Below are 25,326 nucleotides of genomic sequence, written 5' to 3'. Positions count from 1 at the left end.
GAGAGGGAGGTGGGGGGAAGAGAAAAGGATGGAGGGAGAGAAAGAGACAGAGGTATGTATCCACATGTTGTATAAAGGAGAGTCTGGGAAGATATGTAGGCCAATGGGCTCATAGCTACAGTATATTGTATAGAATATCTTGCTCTACAAATTCAGCACTGTACATCCTGAATACCAAGTGATGATTGGATGAGGTTCAAGGTGACATGATTTCGAGACACATGCAATTATCCTTAAAAAACTGTTTAATTGGTATTCCAATAAAGTTCTCAGAAATGTAACATAGTGTATACCATTTTTAATGATTGAATTTAAGATATGATAAATAGGTTCTCAAATGTAGCACAAAAGCTGGAATCTCCAAAAATAGAGCACAATCTTACATTGAATATACTGTACAATGTGTATTGCTTTTGCTATGAATCAGTAAAACTATATTATATATTAATTAGGTATGAATTGTGTGACTTTAAAGTTATGGTGATTTGTGAAATATGTCATGTATCTCTTAAAAGATTAGCAATGGAGGTCATATTTGAGACGTCCTGTCATTTTTTAATTAAACACTATTTCTTTGAAACCGAAGACCTATAGAGGATGTTGGTTGCTACAGTAGCTTAAGTCAGTATGGTAAATTATCAATGCATCTACTTTAATGCTTGAATGCACGACACAATATGTGCACATACGTTTCTTTGCCATTGTTGCAAGCAATAATGCGAAAGGTTTTTCTTTCCCCACTGCCCTTACCGCATATGTCTTTGCTTGCTTAAAGCTACAGCTGCATGCCTGTGCTAGAGGGGAGGGTAATGTCGCCAGTCTTTTCTTTTAAAGCCCCAGGGCTCCCCTCAGTATGCAAGTGTTTGCAAGTTTTTCAATGCACCAGTAGCAAGTTTCTAATGTTTGTTTGGGTTTTATTTTTCAGGAAAAGGCAAAGATCGCTGTGGAAAAAATGCTGATGTACTTAGCTTTTCTAAGCTTTTCTCCCTCCCTTTTTAAAAATTGTTCTACATTTTACTGTTAGTAAAAAACATTGTTAGACTTTGCTTCAAATTATTATTTCATATTTCATCATACTGTATATATTATATACTATCAGTATATAATATATACTGTAATATATACAGTATGTAACAGAGTATGTCCCATTATAACTTTCTTTCCCCCTGTTATCCCTGTTATGTCAGTCCTGTTAGGTGCAGGCAGTAACAGGTTAAATCTATGGGCTCTTGAACCCCCGTATACCCCTCTTATGACTGAGCGAAGTAAGGTGGTGACTCATGTCCTGTGTAAGTCTATCGGTGATAGGTATAGACCATGAACCCGCCCCTTCTTGAGTCTCCGAGGAGGGTGTGACCAAGTTAGTGAGAGCCCTGCTTGACCTCTTGAACAGAGAGGAAGCAGAGAGCTGTGAGTCTTTCCTATGGCAGGATGAGCCTGCTCACCCCCAGCCTCTGAGCTGGGGGAACATCAGATTCAGCCTAAGGCCCTATACTATCAGGGGCAAAGCACCATCCAGAGGAATGGAACCTCTGCAACCATGCACCGCTGTGATGAAGAACTGCAGTCAGTGCCAGCCTAAATAAAGATCCTGTTCTAATTTACCTCAGTCTGAGTATTAGTCCTTGGACTGAGGGGGAAAGAGTGCAATAGTGGGAGTTGACCTCCAAACATCCTTGCGTCCACTACTGCTTGAGGTGCTAAGCACCATGAGAAGAATCAGAGGAAGAACCTAAGCCTGTCCTGATCTCCATACCACAGCAGCTCAGCTCTCCTGACCCTAACAGGTATCGCACCACACACTAGGTAGCACAGGCTGTGTAATCTCCCACTGGGGGGCGACAGTGCTATATATATACTGTGTATATATAATATATACTGTGTGTGTAATATATCCTGTGTGTATATAATAAATAAACTAGTGCTGTTTTTACTATATAATAAAAATAGAAGGAAACATTTAAAGATCTATCCACATTAAACTAGGTACCTGACTGAAAACTTGTATACATTAAACACACTATACCCATATGCGCTGTATATATATATATATATAAATATATATATATACATGTAGAGGTATCAGTACCGTGTTAGCCGAGCTTCAATAATCAAAAAATAAATAGATGATACCGTTCTGTGGCTAACGAAATGCTTTTATTTGTGCGAGCTTTCGAGATACACTGATCTCTTCTTTGTAACATCGCCGGAAGAAGAGATCAGTGTATCTCGAAAGCTCGCACAAATAAAAGCATTTCGTTAGCCACAGAACGGTATCATCTATTTATTTTTTGATTATATATATATATATATATATATATATATATATATGTATATGTACTGGTATATGTACTGTATATGTATATGTAGCACCTTTTCCCCCACCCTAAGTGAGATCATGTAGCTACTGGTGTATACTGGTGCTGGTAGAACAGAAATCCTGAGATCTCCGCGGTGGTATAGGGACACATCAGGACAGGCTATCAATGATGGTCCATCGGTCAGCGCAGCACCTCCAGCCCAGAAGGATCCTGGTGCAGCCAGGATGAACCTCAGGGCAACTCTTCTTGGTTGTTCACACTCCAGACATCACACCAGAGAGGGTATAACTTGAGTTTATTAGGTTCAGTACATCAGTAAAGGTTCCATTCCCTGAAGGCAGTACCCCGGGCTTGAGGCCCTGAGCCTCCCTCCTCAGCATACCAAGGCCTCAGCCCACACCTGTCCAGGAGAGACTCACTGCTGCGTCCTCATAGCAGGGAGGGCAGCACAGAACAAACTCCCAGAAAAACATATGGTTAGTACTGGGGACACAAGTCGAGGGGACCGGGGCCTCTATCTGTGGTCACAGTCAGCTCCGCGGGGACTGAGTTCAGGATTGTGGGAACGGTCAGAAAGGGGTGATTGGACAGAACGGGGCAAGTCCAGCACTTCAAAGTCTCGTTCCGCTGGGTATTTAGCGTTCCGTACCCCAACTTGGGCGGCAACCGGAGAGATCGTCCGTATTATGGCCTGCAACTGTCCGTGCCTAGGAACGGGAACAGCGGCAGTCAGAGGCTGAGCAAGCCTCCCATGTACTGGATGTCAGAGGGGGGCTTCGCTGGTCCTGCCTCTGCTTTCGTGCCCTGCACTGCAGCAAGAAAAGGTCCTCCGTAGGTGCGTACACCAATGCAGCAGAGGCAGATGCAGAAACCAGAGGAGAAGCAGTACCGGCCGGTACCACTAGCAGAGATCCTTCCGCGCTGATTGCCTCTCTCGGTTGTTCGACATAGGTTTCAAACACATAGACCATGGCTCGATCTCGGGCCTCGCAGATGGCTTTACTCTGCAACCGGAGCTGGGACATTCCTCCAGGAATATCGACCCAGCGATGGTTGACATCCAGGATCGACACCCCCTGGTAGAAGTTAGGGCATAAGATGGACGAAGGGGTCATTACCTCGGGATCGTTGGTGGCCTCGTCTGACACCTCATCAATGGATGCACCCTCGCTGTCCTGCCGGAAACTCGTGGATCCAGCGGTGCATGGTTCCTCCTGTGTCAGGTACATCCGCTGATAAGATTTCTCCTGCAGGGCTAGAGAGACCGCTGATGGCAGTTCCCAGGGCTCCCAGCGAGCCCGCTCCTGAGTCTCTACTTTGTGAACTGCAGTTCTCAAACCGGATTTTGGAACCGACCAGGTGCCGAAGCAGTGTACAGAAATCGGGTTGATGGGTCTCGGATTGCTATCCAGCCATATCCATCAATCCATGGAGAAACCCGTTGCTATCGGGAAATTCCCGTGTGCAGCAGGGTCTTGGAACTCTCCGCGGCAGGGCCCTGGAGGCGGAGGTACGGTGCGTTGCATTCAGAGCACCGGAAGCAGATCCCAGTGCAGGTCCCACTCGTTCGCACAACGGGCAGACCAACCAGAGTGAGTTCTCCCCATCGTCGGGAAGTAATAGCAGCCCTCCGGGGAGAACAAAGTGAGTGCCTTTCTTCTCATCCATCGTCGCAGCTATTTGGGAGGGAGCGAGTACGCGTGCATCTGTGCAGCAATACTACCACGTGCGACTGTGGCTAAGTCCCCACATCCACGGCTCAGTAGCAGATAGACACATCTTCAGCTCCTCCCTCTGGTAATGCAATAGAACAGGGTGTGACTTGGCTTTCGTGCCAATCCCAGATAGCTCTGCCAGGAGGGCACGGCTAGGCTTCACGCCACGCCCAGAGATTTACAACAGAGTTTTGCAATTATGCACAAGCTGCCATGCAGCCTCCCGTTTTCGTTGGGAAACGCCATTGTACATTGATCAAGCACATAATACGTCTCCCTTTTCGGGGGACGTGTAAGCATGGCTGCAGCTCCTCAAACGGAGGTTCGGGCCACCTGTGAATCAGTCGTCCCTCCTCGGATACCTGCCCACTCACATAAAAATGGAATAACACGAGTTGGCCATAGTCTCCTCGGTGAAGCCTCGAGGCACTACCCCCACACCGCTTTTTGGTTATAATAGCACGGTTGGACCATAGTCTTCTCGTGAAGTCTCAAGACACTACCCCGCACCTCTTATTGGTTATAATGGCACCGAGTGGGCTGTAGTCTCCTCAGTGAAGGCTCGAGACACTACCCCCACACCTCTTCTTGGTTATAATATCATGGTGCGGACCGCAGCTTCCCTTCGGTGAAGCCCCCACACCTCTTCATAGTAATGGTTGAGTTCTTACACACACTATACGTGCATGTACTTGGAGAGGAGGGGTCCATGGGATAGCTCCTTTTTGGCTGGGGATTCCAGTCCTTAAGATCCCATAGGGTCCCCTTATGGACACTACACACCCATGAGCCCTCTGACTTGGCATAGTTCCTCCTTTTCTCGCTTGCTGCAAAAGCCTGTCCTGATGCTATCTCAGTAGCGCCTCCATTTGGAGCACCTTTTCCCCCACCTTAAGTGAGTGCGTATAGCTACCAGTGTATTTTGGTGCAGGTGCATACCTGTGAGGTAGAACAGAAGGCCTGAGATCTCTACGGTGGTATAGGGACACATCAGGACAGGCTATCAATGATGGCCCATCAGTCAGCGCAGCACCTCCAGCCCAGGAGGATCCTGGTGCAGCCAGGATGAACCTCAGGGGCAACTCTTCTTGGTTGTTCACACTCCAGACATCACACCAGAGAGGGTATAACTGGAGTTTACTAAGTTCAGTACAGAAGTACAGGTTTCATTCCCTGAAGGCAGTACCCCGGGCTTGAGGCCCTGAGCACCCCTCCTCAACATACCTTACCCCCTAACAGGGCAAGGCCTCAGCCCACTCCTGTCCAGGAGAGACTTACTGCCGCGTCCTCATAGCAGGGAGGGCAGCAGAGAACTAACTCCCAGAAACACTTACTCTAAACTCTACAGGGAAACCCCCTCCTTCCCAGGGGAGTGGCTTGTAAGCCGGCCTCCTATCAGTTATAGGCCCCCTTGTAATACCAGACTACTTCTGAACTTTATTAGGTAACACACATATGACAATACAACCATGCCCTGCAGGATTTGTTGTTAACACTGCCCACCCTTTACTGGGACTTACAGTGCTAGAGGAGCCAGAAAATTAGTAGCCTAAGAGGACTTGGCTACATATATATATACATTTTAAAAATTAAATCTATTTTTATCATATTAATATCAAAACTTTTCTTTATTTATTTAGAAACATCAACAACAAAAAAGCTCCTCAACAGTTAGCCATGTAGCATGGTTATAACAGTATGTGTAAACATGCAACAACTTTCAATATTACACTGAGATATGGCTTATTCTGGGAAGTAACATACTGAAGACAGAAAAAATGATGCTATTGAAAAAAGTACAGTAGCTTCAACGCAGTAGTTCTTACAAAGGCCCCAACAGTAGTCAGCCTTAGTGGCTTGAACTAATGATTACAAGCTGGCCTGTTTTTTTGAGAAATTTAACAATTGGTGAAAAAATCAAAAACTGTGTCGTCTCCATTTTTAGGTGGGGTAAAATCAAAGGGTATGCACAGTAAGCCTTTAAGAAGAGGCACAGGCTTCAAAATGAGCCATTGTCCCATAACAGCTGAAGTTCCTCACATAGATGGGTTTCGGTCATCTCTCACCTTCCCTGCTTTCCACGAGTTTATTAATTAATCCCAAGTACGCCCTAATTGCCCTCTTCTTGGCTGGTGTGCGGGGAAGTCCTGGAGTGGGCAGGGATCTCTCCCTTCAGAGCTGGAGGAGGGGTCAAGATCATGGGGTGGGGGATGGGGACTGCTCATCCATTTAAAGCAGGAGACGTACGATACGAAATTCTGGCTGCAGTTTTAAAAGAAAACATGTAATTCAATACACATTCTGCATCTTCATACAGCACTTAGTACAGTAGAGTATGCAGACGTTACTCACAGGATCAATATAATAGTTACCTTCCCCTTTCTTTCACTCCACACTATATTTTTATTTTCATTTATTTGTAATAACAAGTGTATTGATATTTCTTTGATAAGTGCTTGAAGTCAATAATAGAAAACGGAATATCTGTGAGTTAATGAGTTAATCAACTGATACATACAGGTGCAACTGTCGGTTGTGTTCTGCTGTCTGAGGAATCTCCACGACCATCTCGCAGACATTCCGTTAGAGAGTCCACAGCATCTGTAATGGACCATAGGATTAACACAGCGGGGGTCCCTCCGTTTTAATAGGACTCGCGCTTTGCGAATCCTACCGGGTTCCACCTGTCTGGAAGAGCCACGTAGTAAGAGATAGACCGAATCAGTCACTTTACCTGCGTGCCTCTAACAGGGGATCATGGGGATTTTATTTTATTTTAATAACATATTATTGCAGCAGGGGGTCTCCGGAGCTGAACCACATTGATTTCAGGTCCAGGGACCCCCTGCTTCCTGAGTTTCAGGCCCTGCTATGGGGTACCGGTATCCCAGCGGCCATGTTTCAATTCTCCCACCTCATGGCCCACGTGATTGGGAGATTTAACCAAAGCAGAGGGATACCGGAAAAATGCATTTAACTTTGTGACCTAAACACATCATAGAACTAAGCAATGGTTAATGTCTGAATGATGCAGTTAATCGGTAGTCTATGTATTTGCTGAAATGTTTAGTTTGTTCTTTGTAACTTGAAATGATACTCCCAGGCAATAACAAAAAAACATTTAAAAAAATAATAACTTTCCTGACCAATCAACCGCATGACCTGACATCACAAGCTCCAGGGTGTGGGCTCCTAGGCACTAAGTCATGGCACCCCTACTAGTCCAGGGCTCTCTTATTTAGTGGTGTTTAAAGTGCTCCAAGGCTTAGAAGCATTTAGTATATCTGAGCTTAATAGTGGTTTATTTTCATGGTAATGTTCTCACCTTTGTCTTTCTCGATCCAGAACACTATCACTCAGTGCTTCCATTATACAGCATGAAATGCTACATTGTCATCAATTTATTTGCAAAATGAATATCTCCGTGTTGCATCACTATCCACAGTAACATAGTAGAAACTTTGCTCTACCTGGATACCCTTTTAGTTGGGTTGTAATCTTCAAATTATTCTTTACACGAGGGTTCTGCCGAGGGATTTGTAATGATATACAATACTTGAATTTAATTAACAGAACAAATAATCCCTTTAAAACTTGGAGCACTCCTACTGTCCAAAATTATTGCAAAGGTACTGAGTGAAAGCCTTATTCAGAATTCTAAACCCCCTTTTGCAAGTAGAAGTGGTCTATAATTTTTGTACACATCTTTGCATAATATATTATTCTTTTTTTGACAGTATGTTAAAACCATTAGTAGGGGGACGCCAAGAATGAACTGTGACTCTTTTTTCCTATTACCAATCTGGTTTGGGGATCTTTAAATATACAAAGCAATATAATTGCAATAATAAGCTGACTTACATACATGATTCCATGAGACATATAATGGTATATAAATATGTATCCCCTCATTCACAAAAGCCTAGAAGTATTTACTGTAAAATTAACAAACAATCCTGGCATGAGCACCTTTGATTTTATAATTAAGTTAGTGATTTCATTTGATGAGAAGAACATAACCCAAGTAGGAATAATTTCCACATTTTCGCAGGATGATAAATTGCTGTGAAATTGTTTTGTGTCATATAAAAAAAAACCTCTGCTGGTTCTTTTGCCACAGTGAAAACTGTCAGGAAACTTTTCAATATTCACATTTTCAGACAATGGCTTTCGTATCTCTTTCTCCGCACTTGTTCATCATATTAATGGTGCATTTGACTTAAAATGGGCCCCACCATCATAATAAATGTCTGATATCAGGTCATCCGTCCAGCCTTCTTCTGGCTCATACTGCATACAATAATAAAGCGTCAGAAGGTATGTAATGGAATTTTCTACTACAGTATGCCATTGTATCACATTAATGTATTAAAATCTCTCTATCAAGATCTTCTGTTCATTCCACAGTGGAGTAAAAAGTTAACTGTTATCATATATTTTATGCTGGAATTACTCACCTCTACTATCCAATGAATCTGCAGCTCCAATCACAATCTGGTGTTTAGTTTTATAGAAAACAATATTTTTGGCTTTCATTTTATGACCTTGCTTAATCAATTTTTCCTTGACTCTTGTGGTACAGATAAAGATGATATGGTACACAATAGTTTACAATATGTGTTTTATAGTTATAGCACACTACAAGAGTTACTGACTATTTGGTGCCTAAATGTGTGTTCCAAGAACAAATTTATATACAGATATAAAAGTATATGAAGCATATAGAAAAAGAAGTTATTTCAGTGGATAACTCCTGAAGTTACTTTTTCTCACTGTGACTACATCATAAAATCTTATAAAAGCTGCAATGTGATAAAATGCACTTAGTGCCAGGTTAAGTATGTTGCCATGGATGGACTAGCTCAGTCTTTCTTTCAGCCCCATGATTTTGTTTCGCCAGAAGCAAATCAAGACAAAAAAAACTGGCTGATGGCAAATTTGTTCTGCCCGTCTGCTTTAAAGACACATTTTTATTTTGTATAGAAGAAAATTACTGAAGTGCACCAGACACTGGCTTCAGATTATCATTCCTATTAAGTTTTCATGTACACTGGAATCCAAGCAATTGTTACAGTTTAAGCAGGCTGACAGCAAATGTACTTGGCGTGCTCTGGAAACTGATATTTTGTCAAGATACTTCTATGAAGTTATTGGGGAGGCTACCGGGGCAGAACAGTGGCTGAAATTGTGTGGAATTAACATCTCTGTCTGAAGAACTAAGCATGGAAAAAACAGCTGTTTGCAACCATTAATATACAGCTTCTACGAGTTAACTAATGCAACCTTGTTACTGCATTTTACTGTATATTTTCCCATTTGTTTTTTTGGGAGACCTGACTTTAACTCTAGGGCAACTCAGGTAGTGAGTTTTGTTTGTTAATAGGAATGGTACAATGTGTGCTGGAAAACACACACCTCATTTCATTGTGAGATAACGCAGCATAAAAGACCAGTTTACCAGTTTTATTTAAAGTTGATAAGAGGACAGCTAATCCTGGAAATAGTAATAATGGTTATTATGTCACCTTCAGGTGACTTATCAGTTTTATTGTAAGTGTAACCACAGTTATCTTTATATTCAATAGCTTTCAACTTTAAAAAGGTTGTGTAGTCATTTTTTGTGTGGAGAGTCCTGAAAATTGCTAGCATTTTTTGTTTCTAAAACCTGTTAGGAGATAAAGTGTTAAATAGCTGAGTACTTCCATTTTTTTTTTCCAACTCCACTGTGGCTGATATTTACGGCGGTGGAAGACACCTTACATTTGATTCTAGTTAAAGGGCTACAAGGTGTCTTCTGGCCCTGAAGAAGTGTTGCGGATGGAAGCCACTTGGTAAACATGGGCTTGCTTCTTTAGAGGTGCATTCTTTCTGATGTAAGAATTTAGGTGAAGGAAAATATAGTATGCTCTTTTTTTTAAGGGTAACATACTTTATGCTGTTTTACTTTTAAATAGTAGAATAAGTCTGATCGTACTCTCACACTTTTTAAAACACTACACAAAATAGAAAAATTCTTGCAAGTCTTCCTCAGTCTATTTTGGGTATCTTTACTTATATCATTTAGGCTTCGATCCACAGAGGTCCGTTAGTGACTTAATGAGGCGGTAACTGAAGTCAATGACTCGTTAAGCATTAACATGTATCCTCAAGCTTGATGACGCATTGTTCAGCCTGTCTATGCCATAAATGCCATTTATTGTTTTACCTATAACGAATGTGAGTGCTGATAAAATTCAGAGAGAGGGGAAGAGAGAGATGACATATTCCTCCCAAACACTTATTTAAAACAACATGTTGAGAGTCAAAATTTAACACATCTGAGATACTTGGGAAATATGCTCATTTAAATCATTTGATTATACTTTGCATATCACAATGAGCATATTTCCCAGCTGGATTAATTGAAGTTAATTCGGGCACATCAACATCCAAAAGTGTTCATATTTTCATGTCTGCAAAAGTTCATTTATAGGTTCAGTAAGAGCTTTATTATGAGACACTTGCTAGATTCTGGTGTGAACTAATGGTATAGCCCCCACAGCTGCCAGAAGTAGAGTATGTTGCAGGTGCTCCTTAGGTAGGTAGGTTAATAACTATATGTAGCCAGGTCTCCCCAGACTGTCAGTGCCCCCTCACCTAGCTGCCGATCGCGGGGGCCGCCGTGTCCAATGGCGGCTCCGTCCGGCGATGGCAGGGGAGAGGGCGGTCAGGTCCCGGCTCGGGGGTTGCCGGGGATGCGTGCGGCCAGTTGCCAAGGCCGCACGCGTGTCACAGGGCTCCCGGCGCTCCCGTAGCCGGGCGGTAAGGGCACCGCCATTGCCCGGATACTCGCGCATGCGCAGTGGTCGCGCATGCGCAAGGAAGACCCCAGAGCCAGGGAAAGGTCGCGCGAGCGTGAGAATAGGAAGGGAGAGGTTGAGGCAGCCACAGATAGATCGCGCAGGCGCAGACCCATTCCCCTAAAGCCCGCGAAGCCCTAGCCTGTTAGGGAAGGCTCTAAGCTGGGACTACGTGTCCCATGAGCCTTTGCGTGCCCCACGTGATACCAGGGAGCCAATAGGGCTTAGGAAGTCTGCAGAGGCAAGTGGATACAATTTGCGCGCTGAGCCCACGTTAGGCAGTCAGAGACCAGAACGGAATCACCTTATGCGAGGAGGGAAGATGAATCAGCGGGCACTACGGTGCAGGAAATACTCGGAGAGGCTGGACTGTACTGCCGAAAAAATCCTTTATTCAAACATTGTTTTAAAAATTAAGAGGAGGGAAGAGAACCCCTGCACCTCTAACGCGTTTCACTCGTAATCGAGCTTTCTCAAAGAGTGACAATACCTGAGCGCCAGACACTACAATACCGGATATCCACCGGACGTGACGTCACTCAGCCAATTGGATGTCTGTAACTCACAGATGGCATTGTGGGAACAAGACTCTCATGGTTGTAGTGCGCACGCGCGGCGTATCCAAGCATTGCTGTCATGCGCAGTAATAGCTAAAATTAAAAACGAAAGAATATAAAGTTAAGCAAGCCGTTATTACCATACATTGAATTACAATTGGTTATTATGTATCATATAAATATATACAGTAAATAATCACTAATTCATTTGTTTAAGTGATTGTATATCGCTAACATGTTCTTGCATATGAAAAGTTAATGAAAACAACTATTAAAAACAAGTAAAGGCAAGGGTTATTCATGACTATTTTCCAATACATTAAAGTGTATCATATTAAATTCAGTCTGTAGTGTGCATATCACAGAAGTGCAATAAAGACATATTCAAGTCTAATCAGGAGATATTTTTGTGGCAGTAACGGTATTCTTTTTATTATTCCCTATATATCATTGAAATCCCAAAAGTTCTAATTTGTGATTAGAATCTAATTGTCCTAAAAGAGTATACATGAGGATGTAAAAGGGTATGAAATACCTTAATTTCGTACCATGAAAGAGAAGAGTATGTCATAGAGCAGATAGTAGCTTTACATTTGTATTTTGTATTGTTAACATACACAAGTATGTGTATGCATCCCTTGATTTAAGTCAGGGATGAACAATAGCTAATCAAGACTGTGTCCTGGCAGAGCTATAGGTACCGAACAACACGTGAAGGAACACTTTTGTGTGCATGCATGCTACCGCGCAAACTTGAATGCATGAACACACAAAGGGGTATTTGGATTCTGAGATTCCCAATGGCAAGAAAACCCATAAGAGGTTTCCTTCAAGGGAAATGTACCAAAATAATAATAATAATAATAATAATATATTTAAAAATATATTTAAAAAAATGATTTATTTCTCAAAAAGATCTTTAGGAAAAGATCCTTAAAAAAGGATCTCTTGAGAGATATACTAAAGAAAATGTTTTATCTCCCAGTCGACATTGATACCTTTTGGTGTCATGGTATCAAGTGTGAAGATCCAGAACATTTCCTTCTGATTTAGGATGCTCTGACGATCTCCACGTCTGACTGGGAGTGGAATATGTTCTATCCCACTAAAGGTGAGAAGATTTAATTTCCCTTGTGGACATTCCAGAAAGTGTCTTGCCACTGGGAACCTCTGGTCCCTGTTCTTTATACTTCTAATGTGCTCCATTATTCTAAGCTTTAATGGACGTATCGTTCGGCCCACGTAGCTCATGCCACAACCACATGTCAAGACATATATGACGTAGCTGGTGTTACATGTAATGAAACTCCTCAGTCTGATTTTTTGGTTATTAATTTTTGAATGTATTGCCTTGATGGATTTGGCATATGTGCAAGCTTTGCAAAAGCCACATTTGAAGAAGCCTGTCGGAGGAATAAAGCCCTTAGTTTTTTTCTGTGAATTTTTATACAAACTAGGGGAAATGTAATTTGACAATGTTTTTGCTTTTTTGAATACAAATTTTGGTAGTTCCTCAACATGAGGCTTGAGCTTGGTGTCTAATGTCAGAATATTCCAGTGTCTGGCTACTATAGAGCGGATAGAATTGGCATGTCTACTGTGTTGAGTAATAAAAAACAAAGGTGTAGTAGTTTTATCACAATCTGATGTCTTTTTCTTTTTATTCAGTAAGTTTTTACGTGGAGTGTGGTATGCGTATTCAAAAGCTCCCTGTAGGTCCTTCTTGTTGTATCCTCTATTGAGAAATCTTATAGCGAGTTCTTTGGATTGATTTACAAATTGATCTGTGGTTGAGCAGATGCGTTTTAGCCTTAAGAATTGTCCCTTTGGTATGCCTTTGATTAAGGAACGGGGATGACCACTATCTGCTTTAAGGAAAGTATTCCGCGAGTTTGATTTCCTATATATGTTAGATTGGATAGATTGACATGAATCAACATATAGCAATAAGTCTAAATACTCAATTTTTTGGTGGTGATAAGAATAAGTGAATTGCAGATTATAATTGTTTTTGTTTAATTGGTCCACAAACTTCGTCAGTGATCTTGTGTCACCTTCCCAGATGAGAAACAGATCGTCAATGTATCTCCGATAGAATTTAATATTGTTACGGAAGGAGTTATTGTGACTAAAAATGTGCAAGTGCTCCCAATAACCCATAAACAAATTTGCATAGGAGGGTGCAAATGAAGTACCCATAGCTGTGCCTCGTGTCTGTAAGTAATAAGTAGTGTCAAACAAAAAATAATTGTGAGTGAGTAAGTATAGAATGGATTCTAAAATGAATGTGTTCTGTGCTGGTGATAAAGACGAGTGGTTAAGATAGTGTTGTGTTGCTGTAATCCCTTGTGAATGATCAATAATTGTGTAGAGGGATGTGACATCAAGGGTAACCCACAAATAATTAGAAGACCAAGTGAAAGTTGAAAGTAAATTGAGTAAATCAGTGGAATCTTGAAGATATGACGGAAGTTCGTGAACCAGTGGCTGCAAAAAAATATCAATGTACAGCTAAACCCCGTTATAGCGCGCCTCGTTATACCGCGATTCGGTTATAACGCGGTTTTCCCGTGGCTCCCGTTTAAAAAAAAAAAAAAAAAAATTTTTAAAAATTTTTTTTTTACATTTTTTTTTTTTGCACACTGCACACACTGCACACACTCACTGCACACACACTGCTCATTGCTCACACTGCCACACTGCACACACACTGCACACTGCACACACACTGCTCATTGCTCACACTGACACACTACACACACACTGCACACACACTGCACACACACTGCACACTGCACACAATTATTATATAGAAATAAACAGACAACTGCACTTTAACAGATGTATTTTGCCTGTACAACGTCTTGTGACTTTTGTTTCACAAAGTTAAGGGGGTGGGAAGTCATTGTGCTGTGGGGGTTGGGGGGGTGGCGGGGCCCTGCGCTGCGGCTACGGCGGGCCCTGTACTGCGGCGGGGGGGGTTAGCGGTCTGTGTGTGTGAGTGCCTGTCTGTGTGTGTGTGTGTGAGTGCGCGAGTGCCTGCATGTGTGTGCGCGCGTGTGTGTGTATGAGTGCGTGAGTGCCTGTGTGTGTGTGTGTGTGTGTGTGTGTATGTGTGTATGTATGAGTGCTCCAGCCCGAGTCCGTGGAGGGAGGGGGGGGGGAGAGTAGCGGGTCCCTCCTGCAGCCAGTGGAGGGAGTGGGGGGAGAGTAGCAGCTCCCTCCTGCAGTCCGGGGAGGGGGGGGGGGGAGAGTAGCAGCTCCCTCCTGCAGTCTGGGGAGGGGGGGGAGAGTAGCAGCTCCCTCCTGCAGTCCGGGGAGGGGGGGAGAGTAGCAGCTCCCTCCTGCAGTCCGGGGAGGGGGGGGAGAGTAGCAGCTCCCTCCTGCAGTCCGGGGAGGGGGGGGGAGAGTAGCAGCTCCCTCCTGCAGTCCGGGGAGGGGGGGGGAGAGTAGCGGGTCCCTCCTGCAGCCCGTGTAGGGAGGGGGGGGGGAGAGTAGCAGCTCCCTCCTGCAGTCCGTGGAGGGAGGGGGGGGAGAGTAGCGGGTCCCTCCGCTCAAGCCACGCCCCCCCTCCCTGTCAAACCTCCCACCTCCCGCTCCGGCTCTTACACACACTTACACACACACTCAGACACTTACACACACTCACAGACACTTACACACACTTAGACACACTTAGACACACACTCAGACACTTACACACACTCACAGACACTTACACACACTTAGACACACTTAGACACTCACAGACACTCACACACACTTACACACACACTCAGACACTTACACACACTCACAGACACTTACACACACTTAGACACACTTACTCAGACACTTACACACACTTAGACACACTTAGACACTCACAGACACTCACAGACACTTACACACACTCAGACACTTACACACACTCACAGACACTTACACACACTTAGACACACTTACACACACTCACAGACACTCACAGACACTTACACACACTTAGACACACTTAGACACTCACACACACTTACACACACTTACACACACTTACACACACACTCAGACACTTACACACACTCACAGACACTTACACACACTCACACCCACATACACACACCCATATACACACACACACTTTCTCTCCCATATATACATACACACACACACTCTCTCACTCTACACAGACGGGGGGTGGGGTCGGAGCAGAGGAAAGGCCGCGACCAGCACCACCACCCGCTCCCCCCCCTCCTCCCGCGCAGGCAGCGGGAGCGCCAGGGACAGCGGTGGGGAGAAGAAACCCCCCGCTACCACCTCCGTGCAGGCAGCGGGATCTGAGGTAAGCGGCGACCTGAGGGACATCCCCGCTCCCATCTCCTGCCCCGCGGCCTGTCCCGCGGTGACAGGGGGAAGCGGGGACAGGAGGGACATCCCCGCTCCCATCTCCTGCCCCGCGGCCTGTCCCGCGGTGACAGGGGGAAGCGGGGACAGGAGGGACATCCCCGCTCCCATCTCCTGCCCCGCGGCCTGTCCCGCGGTGACAGGGGGAAGCGGGGACAGGAGGGACATCCCCGCTCCCATCTCCTGCCCCGCGGCCTGTCCCGCGGTGACAGGGGGAAGCGGGGAGTGGAGGGACATGCCCGCTCCCATCTCCTGCCCCGCGGGATGAATATGCGCTAAAGCGCGGCGGCCATTTTTTTTTCGCGACCCCGTTAGTAACGCGGTGGTCTCCGGGTGGACCCCGAGACCCGCGTTATAACGGGGTTTAGCTGTACCTTGATAATCCATATCCCAAAGATCCAATACTCGATATTATTGGTCGTCCGGGAGGGTCGACCAGAGTTTTATGGATCTTTGGGAGATGGTGGAAGATAGGGATCACTGGACTCTGGACAGACAGGAAGCTTTTTTCTTTTTCGCTCAGGACCTGCAGGATGACACCAAAATCAAGAATATTATTTAACTGTAACAAAAATACATCAGTAGGATCAGCTTTGAGTATATCTCTCAAGAGATCCTTTTTTAAGGATCTTTTCCTAAAGATCTTTTTGAGAAATAAATCATTTTTTTAAATATATTTTTAAATATATTATTATTATTATTATTTTTTTGGTACATTTCCCTTGAAGGAAACCTCTTATGGGTTTTCTTGCCATTGGGAATCTCAGAATCCAAATACCCCTTTGTGTGTTCATGCATTCAAGTTTGCGCGGTAGCATGCATGCACACAAAAGTGTTCCTTCACGTGTTGTTCGGTACCTATAGCTCTGCCAGGACACAGTCTTGATTAGCTATTGTTCATCCCTGACTTAAATCAAGGGATGCATACACATACTTGTGTATGTTAACAATACAAAATACAAATGTAAAGCTACTATCTGCTCTGACATACTCTTCTCTTTCATGGTACGAAATTAAGGTATTTCATACCCTTTTACATCCTCATGTATACTCTTTTAGGACAATTAGATTCTAATCACAAATTAGAACTTTTGGGATTTCAATGATATATAGGGAATAATAAAAAGAATACCGTTACTGCCACAAAAATATCTCCTGATTAGACTTGAATATGTCTTTATTGCACTTCTGTGATATGCACACTACAGACTGAATTTAATATGATACACTTTAATGTATTGGAAAATAGTCATGAATAACCCTTGCCTTTACTTGTTTTTAATAGTTGTTTTCATTAACTTTTCATATGCAAGAACATGTTAGCGATATACAATCACTTAAACAAATGAATTAGTGATTATTTACTGTATATATTTATATGATACATAATAACCAATTGTAATTCAATGTATGGTAATAACGGCTTGCTTAACTTTATATTCTTTCGTTTTTAATTTTAGCTATTACTGCGCATGACAGCAATGCTTGGATACGCCGCGCGTGCGCACTACAACCATGAGAGTCTTGTTCCCACAATGCCATCTGTGAGTTACAGACATCCAATTGGCTGAGTGACGTCACGTCCGGTGGATATCCGGTATTTTAGTGTCTGGCGCTCAGGTATTGTCACTCTTTGAGAAAGCTCGATTACGAGTGAAACGCGTTAGAGGTGCAGGGGTTCTCTTCCCTCCTCTTAATTTTTAAAACAATGTTTGAATAAAGGATTTTTTCGGCAGTACAGTCCAGCCTCTCCGAGTATTTCCTGCACCGTAGTGCCCGCTGATTCATCTTCCCTCCTGGCATAAGGTGATTCCGTTCTGTTTATACTCAGCTGGAGCACACTGACCCGGTCACATACAAGGATATACGTGAGTTAAATAATGCTTTAAAGTGAGCTGCCCCAATACCATCGGTATATTGCGTTCTGGGTGCGCATTAGAGGTTTGGGGGGGGTCCTAGGATATCTCCCAAACAACTCTCTTTGCCCCTGCTAAACCGTGTTTCATCTAGGGGTTAATGCCTAAAGCTCCAAGCATGCACAATGGACATCATGTGTTCCGGTTTAAAGCAGTGAACTCAATAATATATTCCCTTTGAATTTAAGGGTATATGCTCTGTAGCACTAGTTATATTTTTTTGGGGCTCCACCCCAATATTTTTCTAGTCAGAGACCAGAGCAGCCCAGGGAAGGAGGTAGGGTACAGGAGTCAGGGACTCCCTTTACTAGGCCAGTATCCCCAGGGCCCGAGATAGCTCAGCTCCCCAGTAAAGTGAGTGTTGCCAGGGACAGCCCTCAGGTTAGGGACCCTGTCACTTGCATTAGTGGGAGCTGGGGAACAGAAGGGAAGAAAGGCAGCAGTGGACTTAGTGTTAAGTTGCAGGGTGTTGCTGCATGCGCTGATAGTTATCAGTTAAGTGAGTTGGAGTCAGGGAGCTGTGAGGGAAGGAAGGGTGCGGGGAGCGAGTGCAGCTCCTGCACCCATATAGGTACCCACACCCCAGGTAGGCCCCAACTCCCCACTAGGTTAGTGGGTAAGTGCTGAGGGAGACCCAAGATAGGGACGCTGCCCTTAGTGTTAGAGTGCTGCCTTGTCAGAGTCACGGCTGTTAGTGCTGTGAGGTCTGACAGGCAGGCACAGTGTTGTGTAGCACGTTGGCTGCACACATCCAGTGGGTCACAGCTTGTTGCTGCAGGCGCTGGGATTAGTTTAGTAACAGTCAGGGCTGGGAAGAGTTAGGGGAGTGGGGCAGGTCATTAACCCCTATATGCCCCTAGGAGTTTCCCCCAAAGCCATTACAAGTTGCTGTGCTATAGGGACGGCCTATAGTATAGCGCGTGTCACTTAGTGCTGTAGGGACAGGTCCTATGTTAGGGATCCTGTCACAGTAGGATAGATTAGATAGGGACACAGCGGATGCTGCGGTTCCTGCTAAGAGGTTCGGATCCAAGTTGGGGTCCTCAGAGACTGGTTCGAGGTTGGGATCGCCCCTGGCGGTCCACGTGCAAGGAGTCCGGTGTTGGATCAGACGGAACCATCATACGATGAATCCTTTGTGAAGCAGTTGGAGATCCGAGCACGGGAGTGCTCGGCAGGTACTATCTAATACACAAGTGCACCAACGGGCCCTTAGTATAAATAGTATCTGCGCAGTCACCCATTGACTCTCTCTGCAAGAGTACAGGACATTGGGTGGGGTTCTTTGGACACTGGGTGGGTTCACCTGGTGTTGGGGAAGCGTCCTGCGAGACGTCGCAGTTAGTGTCTCCCCGTGAGAGGGACACCTGTTATTTTATGTTGTCTTGTCTGTAAGTAAAGTCACCCGTTAATATATATATGCTGTGTATGGTATTATTGATTGTCCTGCGAGGAACCACTCCCCCTCTGGTGGGAGCCATCGCAGGTGGAGGCGCTGCATTGTTGTAAGTGAGTACCCCTAGTATAATTGCCCCAGGTTACCCGTGGCGGAAGCTCAGCCCTCCTGCGAGCCAACAGGTAATGCACCACACCTATGGTAACCTTGTATGTTCCCTTGCACCCCACACTATATCTGCGATTGGGGGGGGGGGGAATACCCGTTACATATAGAACAACCAGAGAGGAAAGAAACCTAGTATGGGCACTCATACAGCAAGTGGATGTAAGGTGAAAATAGTTAAAACTGTAAACTTTATTATCCAAGTTAAAATGAATGGTGTTAAACCGAGTGTTAAATGCTACGATCCTATAAATATGAACACTGATGTCAGTGCTCTGGATCTATAATAGACTGCTGCAAAGGAACATCAATATGTATCCGGCAGTAAAGAACAGGTGGATAGCAATCAACCACTGTCCAGAGTGAAATAAGGCAAAACCAATAACTGTATTGCAGTGATGTAGGTAGTAGGGGAACCCCAGAACTATTGCAGTGTACTAGCAGTAAGTACAAACCTTAGCCAGGTCTGACAGACCTGGCTAGGGTTTGTACTTACTGCTAGTACACTGCAATAGTTCTGGGGTTCCCCTACTACCTACATCACCGCAATACAGTTATTGGTTTTGCCTTAGTTCACTCTGGACAGTGGTTGATTGCTACAAGTGTTCATAAATATATAAGATCGTAGCGTTTAACACTCGTTTTAACACCCTTCATTTTAACTTGGATAATAAAGTTTTACAGGTTTAACTATTTTCACCTTACATCCACTTGCTGTATGAGTGCCCATACTAGGTTTCTTTCCTCTCTGGTTGTTCTATAGATTCTGGTGTGTCTGGATTTGGCCACTATTTTATAATACCAGCATCAGTTTGAAGCCAAAATAGAATCTTGATAAAACATATTAAATAGCAGAGTGAAACTATATTGCCTGTGAATGAAATCCCAACACCAATGTGCACGATAGTTAGGTACATAATGTTACCTCTGAATTCATAGACATTTCTTTTCTAGTAATATTCATATCTGCGACCTGACTGAGCGAGAAGATGTCCCCCCGAAAACTTGTTAATAAATGTGTACTGTCTGTTAAAGAGGCATTATACATACTCTGTGTATTGAAACAATTTCTTATATATATATATTGTGATCTTTCACATATTCTGATTGCTGTTTAAGAGCACTATTTACTGAGTGGTGCCATGCCAGTAATAAACCACCCAGCCCATGCCCTTAAATAGGTTATACGATGTATTACGGCATAGCACCTCTTACTATATATGGACCTTTATGTCTCTATCCCAGAAAAAGTTATATTTCAGGTTTCCAACAAATGCGTGGACTAGAACACATTAAGATAGACACCATGACAATGTTTTACTTTTTGTTTAAAAGGAGCAAGGTGACTTGTATTAGTGCATGCATGATTTATTAAAGTGCAGCCATCAATACTGCCTATCTTTTCTGCACCAAAGGATTCTGACACATTTACCATGACAAGAACTGGGCAATTTTTATTTTCAAATCTAGGAAAATAGCTGGGACAAACATTGTGTTGATCCACCGCTGAGCAAAAAATGAGTCGTTTAATAGTAATCAATTTGGAAACCTTAACCGCTAAGGTGCGTGAGATGTGAGACCTTTCATTTACTGCCTTCTTTAATTGATTGCAGCCTTCAACACAGTACACAAAGATCTGAAGGGATTGCCACATGCTGTCAAAATGATGTGATGTGTATGGAAATACCTGTAACACAACCCAATACATTTTCCAAAACTATTTAGAATAAATAAAATACATTTTTACTTTCCGTCTGGACCCCTAGTACTGTATTTAGTTTTGTGCCCAGGGGGTGATTTTGTAGGGAAAAAATGCCCAGCAGAGAGGAAAATCAACATATCCAAAACTACAATGAATAATTGAATTCCTTAAATAAACAATAATCCTATCCCAGTTATTATTCCAACCTCCTAATTTCATATACTATATATGAACATTGTAACTACATGTAAAATAAGGATATATATAATATATATATATATATATTAGAGCTGTAACAAAATCAAATACCTTTCTTATGTACCATTTGACACATATGTTTCTCTGTCTCATAATTTGCTAGATTTTCATATTACACACAAAATAAAAAACAGTTACTTTTGTTAGGGGCTGATACATTAGTCAGTGTCATAAAGAAGATATTTGGGTGCATTTAGGAAATGTTGTGCATAAATATTTTTATACTGGAGAACATTCCAATAAGTTCCACATTCTGGCTGAAAAAAACACAACATAATATCTGGACTAGACAATAAACTCCACTATTGCCAGCAATTTAGCCATTCTTGAAATATTGGGTCAGTTGCAGCCACCACTGTATACACTATACACTGTAATACATTTGCCACATCAGAGCTAGAGCATTTCATACAGTACCACCCCCAATTTCCCAGGACATAACTTTACAAACACATAATTAGTCCTTGGCCAAGTCTTTAATTGGCAAATATACTGATTGCTATCACCTGATAACCTGAGAATTTAAGAGCCTGCTGCTTAAGCAATTCACATAAATACCTGACATGGTTCTCCCTTGTTTCCTCTCTCTAGGCTAGTTGCTGCATTTCCAAGGGGCTTATACAGTATTTCAAAAGACATGGGAAGAACTTACCGTGGAAGAACCAGTTACCTGCTTCCATTTCCTCGGAATTATTGAGATACCTTTGGCTACCACACAGACATAAGAGCTATCTTGGGACCCTCGTGTCTTGTGTTGCAGCCAGAGGTGACCAAATTGTTCATGCTGAAGTGAGAACCATCTGAAATTAGAAACTGGACTGGGACAAGTATTTCTTTGGCTCAATGTGTGGCCATGTTCACCCATCATTGTCTACCAATTAAAGAAGACATTTGCATCTGTTTGAGACTCACATCCATAACTTACCCTAAGTGACATGCTTTGTGAACATATAAAGTATCTTCATTATTCTAGATGTAAGGTAAGCTTATGGTGGTGAGTGACATTTTGTTTGTTAGGAATATTTGTTGAAAAAGGTTGCTATTTTCACAACGTTTCAAATTTGTTATCATTTCCAAATGGAAAAATGGTTGATTTTTCATATTGGACCATAGTTTTTATTTGACACTTTGTTAGATCAAAGACAAACGTTAAAAGGTTAGAAAGCTTTTGTTGGTCCAATAAAAGACATCATGCTACGTGCAACGTTTATTTGCATCTGTCTCGTTTTTATGTTACACATAAAATAAGGGACTTGGCAAACTATTAATATATTTGTTTACCCGATTATTCTGTAACATAGCACTCCAATTGGCACTTATATGCATAAATATATATATATATATATATATATATATATATATATATATATATAATATGTGGTAATTGTTGGGGTTCCTTAGAGCTTGCTGGGTATCTGTGCGGTGATCTTATACCCATACTCAGCCCGGCGGGTCCGCTTCCTATTCAGAGACGAGCAATGTTAAGAGTAGATTCACAACTGAGAATATGATATTCGGAACCCAATATAACTTATTGCCATTACAAATATTACAAAGTACTTGCCTCATAGCAACAATCACAATAGTGAGACGAGGTCTTGATCAATCCAAGCATTTAGATTTCTGTGGAATCTTTATTAATGACCATACATTATGTTTCCATGCTTTACGTTGCTTAGAACTGTAACTGCATGGTGGCCAATACATTTGATCATGTTGATAATTGGGGTAAGTACAGTACAAGTAATTGAAACATAAAAATTAGTAAATCTGTTTATCTGGACACAAATGTATTATGCTTGTTTTGAAGAAGACTTCATTATATTTTAAATCATGCAAGGTTCAATCACATTGTGTAGATGGAAAGCTTTATAATTGTATAGTGGCTTTAAGTTGTCAGTTTATGAAAGTAAAAAATCCTTACTAATTTGCAATTAATTTGCAGTTAATTTGCAAGGGAGAGGGAGTGGCTCAGTGAGTAAAAGACACTGACTGCACTGAGAGTTTGAAGCAGGGGAGCCTGGTTCAATTTCCGGTGTCGGCTCCTTGTGACCTTGGGCAAGTCACTCTATCTCCCTGTGCCTTAGGCACCAAAAACATAGATTGTAAGCTCCACAGGGCAGGGACCTGTGCCTGCAAAATGTCTCTGTAAAGCGCTACGTGTAACTAGCAGCACTATACAAAAACATGCTATTATTATTATTATTATTATCTACAAGTTCAGAAACAATCTTTTTTCCAATTTGCCTTTTCTCAAAGTGACACAGAACTGCCATTTATATGTATTACAATACATAATGTTCTTGCTTTCAGATTGTAACTGGAAACTTTAGGAAAGAGTTGTAATTTACAAGGAATGAAACATTTGTTTTTCAATTTGCCTACATTTACATTTGAATCAGGCTAAAATCTAGTCCTCAAATGTATCCACCTACAGCTAAAACCAGTTTTTTTTGTAACCTTTTACAAGAAAAATAGAAATGCTCATGCTTTTATGTATCCATAAAAAATGTTAGGTGTTTTAATAAACAACAAAGACAAATGTTCATTTACAATAAAGAAGTAAAATCAGCAATGAATAAAAGAGGAAGCTGGATCCATAGAACGGTATATACTGTAGTTGTATCAGGAGCATGGGTAGATTGTAAGCTCTTCCGCATATGGACTTCCTTTCCTATTGTTACTGTCATGTCGGAAGCACTTATTCCCATTATGTGTTATATTATTATGTCATGTGTATTACTGCTGTGAAGCGCTACATGTACCTGGATGGCACTATATAAATAAAGATATACATAAAGTACATACATACATACGCTAGGCTGGCGTATTGTGATGAAAAAAAATGTGTTTCTAGTCCAATGTAATTGTACCAGGTCAAGAGTAAACCTAATGACTTCTCAATAGAAATCAGAGTTCAACCTCTGTCGTATTATGGTGGGATGTGTTGTGATATTCTGCATTACAATTGCCATTGAATCCTATGGAAAAAGTGTAATATTCTGCATTACTATGCTATATTCTGCTTTATCAGTAAGTAAGATACAGTAAATTGGCTAAATATCATTGTAGGAGCATGGAGAATGCTCAGTAAATAGAAGTGTGTATTATGAGTCATTCAAGTATTAAAACAATTGTCCAACTATTGTCTTTTCTTTCAGTTTTATAGTTAGATATTGTTAAAGTGTGTTGATGAATTTTGTCCACAGGGTCCACAGAAAACATTGACTTATGACGCAATAAACCCTACAAGTACAAATTCAATAGAATATACAGTAGAATTGGAATTGGAGAAATACTTTAGAGCAAACATCTTATTTAAAACCAGAGACATAACATAAAACACAGACAAAGCTCAGTGCACATCCAGAAAAACTTATATACGGTACAGTGCCTAAATATACATGTATAAATAACTAATAAATAAAATGGTCTTTTAGTTTAACATTTTGGCCAAATTGTTGTAAGCCCTTGAGCCAAACTTCACGGCAGACCACGTTTCAAGGGTCCCTACACTAATATAAATTCTTAATAACCTGTGCATTGCCAGGAAGAATGATTCATAATAAATCTGTCAATATAAGTTGCAAAAGTTCTAAGTCTGATTGAAGCTTTTATTAACCTGTACATTACCAGGAAAAGCACTCTGGTTTTAAATATATATTGCCATGCTCAGTAGCACTCCTCTGTGAAACTTATATGCTTATATATATGTTGTGGGTATTTTGGGGGTTCAATTTGAGCTTGTAGGTGTTCTGTATGTTTGAGCAAACATCTTAGCCAGAAATTTAAATCTACAAATCTATGTACTGTATCTTTAGATTAGCTGGATCTAATCAGCTGATCTGAAGCCAGGTGGCAACCATTCTCATGTGAAAGCTTGGGTAGACAACCATGAATGCGATTTATAAATGCAACCAATACTAAACTGGCTTTTGCTTGTAGTTAAGGTTTCTGCACTCGTGATTTCGATCAATGCAGTTGAAATAATCTGTTTGCTTCAACACGTGAGGAGCCACTTCTCAAATCGACCCTATTTCTCGGGAATTCCCAAAAGGGAACTCCCAAAATGACAAA

The 25,326-nt window shown here is 42.3% G+C and overlaps 1 long non-coding RNA gene across 1 annotated transcript in view; it reads left to right on the top strand.

Annotated features, from left to right (window-relative positions):
* LOC142487192 (uncharacterized) overlaps positions 1–24,392 on the top strand; it is a 155,169-nt gene extending 130,777 nt beyond the window's left edge. The window contains exon 2 of the long non-coding RNA XR_012799164.1: positions 21,841–24,392. This is a non-coding gene — a long non-coding RNA (uncharacterized LOC142487192). The remainder of the gene's footprint in view (positions 1–21,840) is intronic.
* Positions 24,393–25,326: the final 934 nt, after the last annotated feature.

Source organism: Ascaphus truei, chromosome 2 (assembly GCF_040206685.1).
Source record: "Ascaphus truei isolate aAscTru1 chromosome 2, aAscTru1.hap1, whole genome shotgun sequence".
Taxonomy (NCBI): Eukaryota; Metazoa; Chordata; class Amphibia; order Anura; family Ascaphidae; genus Ascaphus; species Ascaphus truei.
This window is presented reverse-complemented; position numbering and strand designations above follow the sequence as displayed.